This window comes from Brassica napus, chromosome C5 (genome assembly GCF_020379485.1).
Source record: "Brassica napus cultivar Da-Ae chromosome C5, Da-Ae, whole genome shotgun sequence".
Taxonomy (NCBI): Eukaryota; Viridiplantae; Streptophyta; class Magnoliopsida; order Brassicales; family Brassicaceae; genus Brassica; species Brassica napus.
This window is the reverse complement of record NC_063448.1, coordinates 18,814,106-18,826,132: the sequence shown is the minus strand read 5'-3', so window position 1 is coordinate 18,826,132 and position 12,027 is coordinate 18,814,106. Positions and strand designations below refer to the sequence as shown.

General features: G+C 36.3%; 1 long non-coding RNA gene across 4 annotated transcripts; it reads left to right on the top strand.

The window, feature by feature from the left end:
• The first annotated feature begins 4,639 nt into the window (after positions 1–4,639).
• Positions 4,640–6,309, top strand: LOC106388520. Of its 4 annotated transcripts, none has more exons than XR_001277866.3 (4): positions 4,641–4,814; positions 5,038–5,326; positions 5,424–5,852; positions 5,987–6,309. It is a non-coding gene; the product is annotated as an uncharacterized LOC106388520 (long non-coding RNA). The 4 variants fall into 4 exon arrangements; XR_001277867.3 differs by having other exon boundaries at positions 4,647–4,814; positions 5,600–5,852; XR_001277865.3 differs by having other exon boundaries at positions 4,640–4,814; positions 5,026–5,852.
• Positions 6,310–12,027: the final 5,718 nt, after the last annotated feature.

Sequence of the window (12,027 nt, the reverse complement as noted above, 5' to 3'; positions counted from 1 at the left end):
TGAAAGCTTCTAAGACCTTATCTTTAGATTGTAATAATGTGATCCATGTATACTTTGATTTCTCATTTATAAAGGTCATAAAATACTTATGATGTTCTCTAGATATGCATGGAGCAGTCCATACATCAGAGTGAATTAGGTCAAAGCAATTTTCATAAATAGTACTTGATTTAGAGAACACAGTCTTGCAATGTTTGCCTAGGATACAAGCCTCACAGTCACTTTTAAAGGAAATACTAGGAAGCATGATGTTCAAAGCATGAGAATGGAGATGCCTTAATCTAGCATGCCATAATACATCTTTAGGTAAAGTAGAAATGGAATTTAGAGCAAAAAATAAATCGGTTGATAGCTTAGTGTCTTCAAGTAAGTACAAGTCTCCCTTGGTTACACCTTTGCCAAACAACTTACTAGTTTCAATATCCTGAAATTATAGATCATTAGGAGTGAAGGTAACATTGCAATTCAAGTTATTAGTAGCTCTTTTGACTGATAACAGGTTTGAGGTAGGCATATAGAAAGCTTTAGAATCTTTATCAAATAGCCTAAGATCACCTACTCCTTTAATTGGTACTTTTTCTCCATTAGTTATCATAACATTTCCTAGGGCAGGAACAATGTTTTTAATTAAGCTAAGATCACTAATCATGTGGTGACTTGCCCCTGAATCTATAACTAAAGGTTTTGTAATTTTAGGTTCAGTTAAAGCATTCAACAAGATACCACAAGTAGAGGCATGTAAAGAGGCACCAAGTGTGTTACCAGAGTTATCCTTGAGGAGTTTGACAATGTCAGAACGTCTGATGGCTTCATCTTGATTGTTTCTCAAGGTCAGATTGCTACTGGAAGCTAGGGCTTTGCCTTCACCACCTTCTGGAGCAGAGCGCATGGTTGCTGGAGTAGATGGCTCGCCCATGTCACCAGAGAAGTTGGCTCTTGCCTCATTGTAGTTGGTTCTGAACTTCTGCGGCTTGAGGTGAGGATGGAGGATCCAGCACTTGTCCTTTCCATGGCCTTTCTTCTTGCAATGGTATCAGATCCACACCTTCTTGTCTTCAGTCTTGTAGGTGCCTTTATTTGAAACTCCTTCAGCTTGGTTTGCTAGAACCAAGTCCCGCTTGCCTCCAAAGAGCCCCACTGACCCTTGTTCTTTTTGAATCTGAGCACAAACTTCTTCAAGGGATGGGAGTTCCTTGTCTCTTAGGATGTGCTTGATTAGATCATTGTACCAAGGGTTGAGAGTAGAGAGCAGTGCAAACACATTATCTTGTTCTCTCCTTTCATTCAACACATCCAGATCAATATTCCTTGGCCTCAGCATCTCTAGCTCGGCCCACAGAGATCTGAACTTCCCAAAGTGTTTATCAAAGTCATTGTCCTCTTCACTGACAGTATTGATAGCCCTCTTGACTTTAAACAACCTACCGATGTTAGACTGGTTGCCATACACCTTCTTGAGTGTATCCCATAGGTCTTTGAAAGTTTCACAGTAGCCATAAGCTTCCTGGAGTGAAGCATCAAGGCTAGACTGAAGGATGGACAGCACCATGAGATCCTCTTGATTCTTCTTCTTGTCACTAGCCTCAATTACCACAATTTCTTTACCATCCTCTCCTAGGGTGGTTTTCTTTGGGTTCTTGCCTTCTTCAACTATATCCCAGAAGCCTCTGCCTCCAAGAGCTGTTTTAGCAAGCCTTGCCCACAACAGATAGTTAGTTCCCTTAAGAGTAACCGGAATCACAACCATTTTTGAGTTTTTCCCTGAATCCATCAAGAACAGCTCAAGAACAGTTCAAGAACAGTGAGAGAAAATAGAAAAGATTTGTGAAAAAGAAATAATCAGAGTGAAAGATTTGCGGAAGTAATAGGTTTCAAGAGCTTAGTGCTCTGATACATGTGAGATTTAGTGATTTATTATCTGATTGTGTGAAGAGATTAAGTGAGAAACATAAGAATAAGAATGAGAGAGAGAGAGAGAGAGTATGTTGCAAATTGAGAGGGTAAGAAGGAGAAATCTCTTATTCCCTTACTGATATAGATCTTGGACATGTTACATAAATAGATACAAGGATAGAAAATAAGACAAAAGGAACTAATAAGTAATTGTAGACAAGATCAGGAACAAGTCACTCTCGGATGTATTATGAAAGTGACATCTCCTCTTTCTCTTCCATCCTTAGCTCAACATGTGACTTTGTGTTGTCCTTAAGCTCCAACGGCTCCATCCACTTGCTCCCACTTGTTTAAACTCCTCCAGACCTTATGGAGACTGATGGCAATGTATTTGAATCCGCCCACTCTTTTACTTGCCTTCGAAGCCACTTCTAAGGAACCTTGTACGGATTGATTCAAATGCTTCTCCTCTTCTTATCTCCACAACTTCTGGTTCTTCCTCTCTTGATCTTTATTGCTTCATCTCAACATTTCTGTCACCTGCTCTATGCCATTTCGTCCTACTTTTCTGCTGCCAATATTGATCCTCATCCCGAAAGGCGTTGATAAGTTGGGATCTGAGGTCTTCTAGTTCCTCAAGAGTAGTATGATCATCCTCTTAGGCTAGATCAATCTTACTTTTTAGCTCCTCAATCAGTTTTGCCGAATTTGTCGGGTTATTCTTTTTCCAAGAGATTATATTTTGTCGGCAGGAGGCCACTTTATGGTGAAAGTCCATATCGTGGACTTCACTGAAATGGCCTCAACCTGAGACAATTGCCTCTATAAATCTTGGTCTCCACAAGCATCTTTTGTCAAATCTAAAACTTTTTTCTCGATCTTCTGTATATAGATCGTATACGTGCTAGCACCGGTCTATGATCTGATCCTCAAAGCTGTAAAAATTCCACATTTGTAGCCGGGAAGAGCGAGTGTCATTCTTCATTTGCAACTGCTATGTCTAGTTTGCATTTCACCTTTCCCGAGCGTCTTTTTCCCACCCACGAGAAATATTTTCCTTTATATGGGAATCCTATGATTCCACAATTATCCAACATGGTACGGAAAGGGAGGAATGTGTTTTCTGGTCTCCTCCTTCCGCCTCTTTTTTCATGATTACCCGTAATTTCATTGAAGTCACCAATCATAAACCATGCTTGGCTCTGGTTTAAACTCATACGTGTTAGTCATTCCCAAACTAAATCACGATTTTTAATAACTGGATCACCATAAACAAAATTTATATAGATAGCATGTCCTTCAAAAGTAGATTTGATATCAATCATATGTTTATCCGCCTACAAAATAGAAACAGCTGGGTCATCCATGTAAAAAGAGCTAAACCCCTGCTATGACCACATGGATCGACGGTGTAAATTTGATCGTAACCAAAAGAAACTTGCACATCTTGCAAAAAGGATCGATTGTTTTTTGTCTCCGATAAAAATAAAAATCTAGGAAGAAAGCAGTGAAATAGTTCATTGAGATTTTCTTAGTCAAAGAAGCACCAGCTCCTTGACAATTCCAAGCGATATTATTCATCACGGGATTTTCGGTGGCATGCCACTCGCCACTTTAGCGTTGTTTGTCTTGTGTGTTTCTGGGTTTTTTCTGGTCCACTGAAAGAGATGGACCTAACTGGTCTGCTTTTGTTCCACTCAGCCCATGTCCTGCTCCAAAAGCCTTAGGAGACCCAAGCCCTGACATCAGGTTACGCTGTCTCAGCGAGACACTAATCGACGTAGGGCTTCTCGCTCCTTTCTTCTTCTTCGTTGATGGAACAGAGCTGCGACTGACAGGAGAGCCGGTCACCTTCATGGGCGTCCTGGGCTTTGTATCACGGGCCACACTAGCCATCCACCACAAGAATCATTAAAAATAGCAAAGGACTGGCGAAGACATTTCCGTAGCCATAATTATTAGCGACGACAGTTGCGACGGATAGCGACAAAACAGAAAAAATGATAAGTTCGTAGCTAATTTGTTGCGATCTATAGCTATCTAGCTACAAGTATGATCCATAGGCATTCTCTGGTTATAAATATATATGTGTCTAATTGATATGTATGTGTTATATGTTTGAAATTTGCATTTGTGATGTATGATTGAAAGTTTGAAACTAGTAATGTTTTAATTAAGATACTGTGTAATTGTGTTATATGTTTGAAATATTTTACTTTTTGCGCTTATTTGTTTAGTTGATACTTGAGATAGAGATTATAGTATAGGTTTTGATTTTAAGGACTGTGGTTTAGGGTTAAGAGTTGAATGATTTATTGTTAAAAAGTTATCAAAAACATAGTAAACTATAATTGGTTAGAAATTAATATTACATTATTAAAAATATATAAATTTGTGAAAATATTTGGTTATAACTTTTGCTAGGGATTATGGTATAGAGTTTAGATTTTAGGGCTTGTGGTTTAGGGTAATAAGTTTATCTAAAAGGTTGTTAAAAATATAAAAACTTGGTTAGTAAATTTAAATTGGTTAGAAGTTTATATTAGACAATTAAAAATGTATACATTTGGTTATTATAAATATTTTTTTTAATGTTTAACATCACAAATTTTATTTCACTCCATTAGTTATTTTACCTCAACACATTTCCCTTCTTAAGTATTTTTTACTCCAATAATTACCTTTATTTTTTTTTTCATTTCCCTCCCAAGTATTTTCAGGGTTAGCTCCAGAATATTTTAGTCCAAAAACTTGTTACCGCTTAAGTGTTACGACAGAACAAAAAAAGACAAAACTCTTAAACTTTCTCTCGAAACTCAGTGTCTTCTTCTCGGTCATGTTATCTGGTCCTTTCTTCATGGCTCACACCGGAAAAACCTATAATCGTCGTCGTCCATGGCCACCGAAGTTGAATCTCCTGGGTACGTTTTGCATACCCCCCTCTTTGATTTGGGTTTTTTGATTAGGGTTTCGATTTTTCCTCACTATCCCTTTGTGTTATAGGGTTTCGATTTTGTAGACTATCTGTTTATGTATCAATGTGTCTCGATTAGGGTTTCAGTTTGATTTCGAGTTTCTCTCCTTCGTCTCTGTATATCCAAAATTATTTTGTTTCTTATCTTTTTCTCTTAGACGTCTCTGCAGCGTTTCTCTAAGGAAGAAGAAGCCTCCCAGTTCTCTCGGCAAAGATGCTCACAAGTACACACCCTAAGGTTTTTAATTCTTAGATCAAGTGTTCGTACGATTCATATTTAGTTTGTTTCGGTCTCAAAAGTATTTCTTATAGTGTGTTTGATTGGAAATTTGACAATTTTATATATTAGCAAGATGCTTTATATTCAGTTAAAAGAAGGTTCGAGCTTCAGAAAATAGTGGCTGCTTTCCTCAACCTTAAAGCTCGATGAGCATCTTCTCAGTCGCCTTGTATCACGTTGTAAGCTGTGAACATTTTTAACAAGATTAAATCCTAAAGTCTCTACCTTTTTTATCTATAAGAGTAACAGTTAGTTTCCTTTGAGTTTGTTTTACAGTAACCGGTACCATAGTTCCAAGGATTATACTTGTCTTTGCTGCCCTTGCCGTTAGTGATTCAAATGGCTTCAATTCTGACCCAGATGTTTTTAGTTGTTTATCTTGTGCCCCTTGTTTTCTATCTGATTTCAACCACCTTAGTAGGCAGTTATTGATAATTTTCCCTTTTTTGCAGATCGTGAACCTGTGTCAATGCTCTCCATAGAAGAATCTCTCTACTAAATAAAATAAAGGAGTCAGGTTCTAGGGAGCTATGCTTCTTGAGTTCGAAGCAAATAAAGAAGTCAAGTTTTCCTAAGCGACTCAGGACAAGCTGCTCCACAGCTATATCACTGGCATATAAAGCATCCAGAGAGTCACAGACAAGTCCAATACTTTTTCATCAGAGTTCTCCATACCAATCATGACACGCATCCTTGACTTCACAGGTACTCTCTCATTCTACTCTGTTTGACAGCCTATGATTCTCTTTCAAACACCGTATCTAATTGTAGTTTTTTCTCTTCTCTCATTTCTGAATCAGAAGGCTAATTGTGGTTTTGTCTCTCTTCTCTTATTGCAGACAAACTTGCACAGAAGATCACTGAAGCGGTTAAGTTCATTGTTGTTTAACAACACTTCTCCAAGCGGTTAAGTTCATTGTTGTTTAACAACACTTCTCCAACACTGATCACGATGAGGATGACAGCCAAAGCTCCAACTTACAAACATCAGTCACACCTTTTATGCGAGATAAGCATTTTACACGGTAGATGTTCAATAATTTTGTTTCTGTTTCTTTTTTATTTGCTTTTGTTCTTATGTTTTTTTTTGTAAACATTTGATTAGTCCTATATTTTGTAATGACACTATGATATTGTTATGCTAATCTTAAATATTTGGTCATTTGATTTGTTGTTTTTTTCTGTTGGTAAGTGTTCATGTATTAACAATTCTTTTGCCACGACACTAGATAAAACCCTTGTTCGAAAACGCGGTTAACGCTGCCGAAAACGCGGCGGTTATACGCTGCACGGGAACATACCGTGGCGATTATGCTAAATTCGGTTGATTGTACGGAACTGTTCCAAAACTTGAATTTTTTGGATATTTTGAAGTCCATAATCCTTCAATATAGTGTAGATCTATAGCTTCAAGGTGTAAACAACAATTAAAAAGCAATAAATTAAAGGATTTAACGAAACTTTTTATAGCGGCTGCTAAATATTGCAGAAACAGCTAACCCTTAATATTTGGGACAGAGGAAGACGATGAGAATATTACCATATTGCCACTCCTAAAAAAATAAATAGCAAAAATGAAGATGTCGGCCTTCGAACTCAGGACCTGATGCGAATGACTCACGAAAACACCCACCAGACTACACGCGATCTTTCTGTTTTCATATATGTTACTAAATATATTCAAAATTAATCGCCGATTAATCTTGGAATAATCTCCGCTTTTCTCATTACGCACTAGGCCTAACCCGAGCGCACGCGTAACACCTAGCGAGTTTCCGAACAAGGGATAAAACTGTGGCCATTGCTATACTCGAATACAACATTTTAGGCACAAAATTTGTAGCTGAATCTATAGCTACATTAGCTACAAAATTACTGAGCATATATCGTAGTTAAACTCTGTAGCTATACTTAGCCACGCAAAATCCCTCGCTAAAAGCGTTGCTAATGAGCAACAAAAATTGTAGTAGCTATGTCGTCGCTATCAGCTACGGCTTGTGACGGCTTGTGCTCTCGCGAATCCGTTGCGAACTGGCTACGAATTGGCGACAGATTGTAATTAGCGTCGGTGCTGAGGCCAGGACTTCCATCCATCGCCAACTGTCGCCTATTGCATTTTAGCGACATATTTTCTATTCTAGCTATAAATAAATCCATGGCTAATTCACTTGTTTCTTGTAGTGATCTCACCGGATCTAGAACCATCTTCAATTGTTTCAACAGTCTCCGTGGTGGGTTTTCCAATTCCAGAATTTTCAAAAGAAGATCGCTTGTCTTTCTCAGCCTGAAGCTCCTCGCCAAGTAAGTGATCCACCCGATTTTGGAGAGTAATTATTTTTCAAATATATCTTAAATAATTTGATGGTTAATATAATTCATATATATATATATATATTTGAATTATAATAATACAACAAATTAATTTTAATTTAATATTTTCTGAAAAATGAACTAGTGCTATAGTTAAAAGTATTAATTGACGAATATGTTATATATCATATCATTTTGATTGGTTTTATATCCAACCACAATATGAGAAATCAACAAATTATAAAAAAAATTAAAAACCATCAATCTATCACAAATGTTAAATATTATAAATCAAATAAACATCCATACAGACACATATTTATGCAGCTATTACATTAATTTCATATGTCTATTATATTAAACAAATATCTGTTTAAATGTACGGATCAAGCTCTAGTGTATCATTTGCAAAATTCAATATAGCATCTGTAATTTTGGCATTTATTAAAACTTTGTAACATAGCATCATTAGGTTCAAAAACTATTGGGCTAAAGTTTACAAACTATATTTCTAAACAAAATAGCACTTTTTAGTAAATGTTAAATGGAATGGAACATGATAAAGTAGAATACTAACAAAATATATCGCATTACATATATGTCTATGTAGAATAGAACAAGAATTTATCAATGGAATAGTAAGGCCAGTTAATTCCACTTCATGCGTATGTGACTTCTATGTCTGTTGCATCACTGCTAGTAGGATCTTTGATACAGTGCAACACATGCATGTCATTCTCTGATCAAATTTAAGTAAATAGTAACTGATACATAGTATGGTCCTTCTATTAAATAGTATGGACACCATATACATCGTATAGTCGACGACTTCATCTTCTTCACCTTCTCCTCTTTTGCAGACATGGTGATACATATTTACGGGTCTACCATCCTTATTTTTCACCATCATATAAAGTCGACAAGCCATTATCTCTTCTTCTTTTTATGACACGGCCACATATTTACCGGTCCACCGTCAAACATTCATTCTGTCGCTTTTAGAAAAGCCTCTCCTTTTTGCTACCGGCAGAGCTTTTGAAAACTATCTTCTTCTCAACAAAACGTCGCCTGGGAAGAAGACTTTCACCTTCTGCAAAGTCACCAAATAAATTACATATGAGAGGGTGTGTGATTTTCAAGAGGCCACGAGTTACTTAGTATTATTATTATTAATTTTGTTTTTCAGGTTTCAGCGGTTGCATATGAGGGCAATATGACAATTATGTATAAGAGGCAAGTTGTATATGTGATGTAGGGTTTTTAGTTAGGCATTGAATTATAATTTGTTTGAAGGTTATACAATGCAATTTCCCAAATATATTGCTCAATTATGCTCTGCAAAATAAACAGTTCTTTTGGCATACACTAGTACTCAAATAATAAAAGAGCATCCATCAAGTCAATCCGTTATAGTTTCTAAAATCTATATGTTGTTACTTATGTGTTAAAACATTTCTGCAACTAAATGTAATATCTGTAACACGCAATTTTTTTTCTGTAGCATCATGGAACATTTGTTATTGGCTTTAACAATATGTAAAAAAAAATCATGATTGCATACAAAAAAGGTTTTTCCTATTCAATTGAAGCGATGATATGCAATTGGACATTCTGCACCACTTAAGACCGACGGTAAGGAAATGGTTTCACGTGACCTATTTGATTTGGGATCCCGTCCGATGCCTAGACTTTCTTTCCTAGTCAGGTAGGTGGAAGGCTCGTCTAACAAATAATCGCATGCTTCTTTCAGCAAAGCAGTCGCAATCTTCACCTTCTGCTGTAGTGCACAAGGATTTCTCGAACTATTTTCCGAAATGTTTGATATTGTTGTATCTCGAGTAAATCTTCCAGTGATATAAGTTGTGTCTTCATAGAAACCTACCAAAACACAATATTAGATCCAAATGTAACAATTTCTCAGGAAAGATAGATAAACTTCACTTACCTTAAGATCATTTGTTCTGATTCAGGCTAAGTGGCTCATGAATTATTTAGTTATATGTTGGTCCTTGATAATATCTAAATGATCCATGATAGCTTGCCAGTGTAATGGTTGTTGCATATGGTTTAAAAAATAACAATCAGTTAATGTTCATGTAGAAATAACAGAGCATTTAATATTTAATATACATCTGGCTTGCATATATTCAACATTAATTTCCAGCCAATATGGTGAGCACCATTGTTTTATCCGTGTGTTTCGTCCAACTAGCCATATCGCCTCCCCTAGCTTTGGTTGCGGAAACCCGTTGAGTTTAAAAAGATCAGTTCCATAGTTGTATATTGGAGGTGACATGATTTCTTGAAATGTAATGTGAAGAGATAACCAACTTTGCTTCAAAATTTTATGACAATAGAAGAGAATAACCTACCATCTAGATATCAGCGTCATATGGACCCTCTTCGGCAGATAAATATTCATCCACTATACTCTCAATGACAGGAACATTATACGGACCTTCAACGGCAGGGACACCATACAGATCCTAAAAGGTAATGTGAAGAGATCAACAAACTTTTATGACAAAAGAAGGGAGTAACCTACCATCTGGACATCAACATCATGCAGACCCTCTTTGGCAGAGAAATATTCATCCACTACATCCACAACGGTAGGGACATCATACGGACCCTCAACGGTAGAGGCATATTCATCAAAGTCTGAGCTATGGTTCTTATTTTTAACAAGGACAATTAAGCATGTGCCGATAGTTGGCATCTCTACAACATTCAATAAAAACAAGCACACATCTTATCACAACATGTACAAAGACTAGTCTATTTATGCCATTTGTGACCTAACCTTCTTGATCAATCAAGGATGCTTCTTCTAGAATGATTCCTGAAAGTTTCAAAATACGTATATAAATTTCTTACATATCTAAAATAAATAATATGATTCAGAGTCTCACCATCTTGTAATTTACCACTATACATTTGTAGATGCAATTTATAACTTGCCCAATTATTAAATTTTAGAAGTCTTCTAAACGAGAACGCCTAGGATTCTCCCATTTACTAGGTTTCCCAAAGAGTGTTGCTATATTTATTAACAAACAAATATCAGAACATGACATTTCATATAGGAGGAACATTAAGATTTTGTGTACTCTCTCACCCTCAAAGTCTCTCTTGATTCTCTTTTGTTGTTGCAGCACTTTCCCTACATCAGTAACGGATAAGTTATTAATGAGATAACATCTATCTAATCTAAGTCCAAGAAATCCGAGGTATTTAATACCTATTATGATCTTTACAAGTTCCTCTTCAGTAATAAGATTATGGAATGTCTCCATAGCTGCTTGCGTCACACATTTCCCTGTAATGCCTGAATCCAAGCACACATATATTACAAATTACGAAATAATTCATTTTAGACAAGCATTTATGAACTTTTTATGTATCTTACAAGTCAAGTAAACACCTCCTAGAATGATTCATGAAAGTTTCAAATTTTGTCATTTATTAAATATCTTTCAGTGCTTTATATCTCCAAGTATATGATTTAAACACTCACCATCCTGGAATTTACCAACATACGCTTTTCCATCTTGGAGATTCACTTCTTGGATATCACCACTATTATATGTTTCAGAACATGAGGAATGAAATATACTGGAGGAACATGACACACACTCTGGCAAAACATAGAAGATATTCTTCCTTTTAATTTGTCCTCATCAAGATTCCTATTAGCTGAATCTCTCACAATAATGAATTCCTCATTAGATTCAATATGCTCCATCGTAGGGAAAACGGCTAATCCATACCGCACCGTTAATTCTAAGAATATTCATACCTGCACTTCTGTAGCATGCTAAAACTTTCCCACACTGACTTAAATTTTGAATTACATACCTGCACTTTGCCCGTAACACTGTTTACATTTGCATTAACGGAGGATGACTCAGCAGCTTAGTTGGCATTATTTTGGCATCATCTCGAAACGTGGTTATTTTTACATTTGTATTTGGTCTCTCTTAAAATTTATTTGGTCTTCTTCTCCCACATAACGAAGAATGTCCAGGGACTAGGATTTCTTAATTCAAAGAGTATAATATCTGCTGCCTCAAAAGCCATGTCGCCGTCAGGATCTGGTATCTGTTTCACTTGATTTTTGATGTTCATATTAACGCAACTGGATTGGAAAAAGAGCTTGGGGAAATGAAAAAGCATATCACAAAAATCAAATAATATAATCGACCACTTTAAAAAAAAATTTTTTTGGACAATCACAATTAGGCCTGGGCATTTCGGATATCGGTTCGGTTCGGTTCGAGTATTTCGGATTTCAGGTAGTTCGGATAGATGATCCATGTACTACTTGACCTATTTTTGGTTCGGTTCGGATAGTTTCAGGTTCAGTTCGGTTTGGATAGTAAGTGTAGGAACCGGAAAATACCCAGAAAAATTTGGTTCTCATTTGGATCCGGTTCGGTTCGGATAGTTTGGGTAGTTTGGATAATTTGGATAAAATATCGGTTATTTAGGGTAATATATCAAATAATTAGGATAATTTAGATAAAAAATTTCGATATTTCTGATTACTTTGGATATTTCGGATTACTTT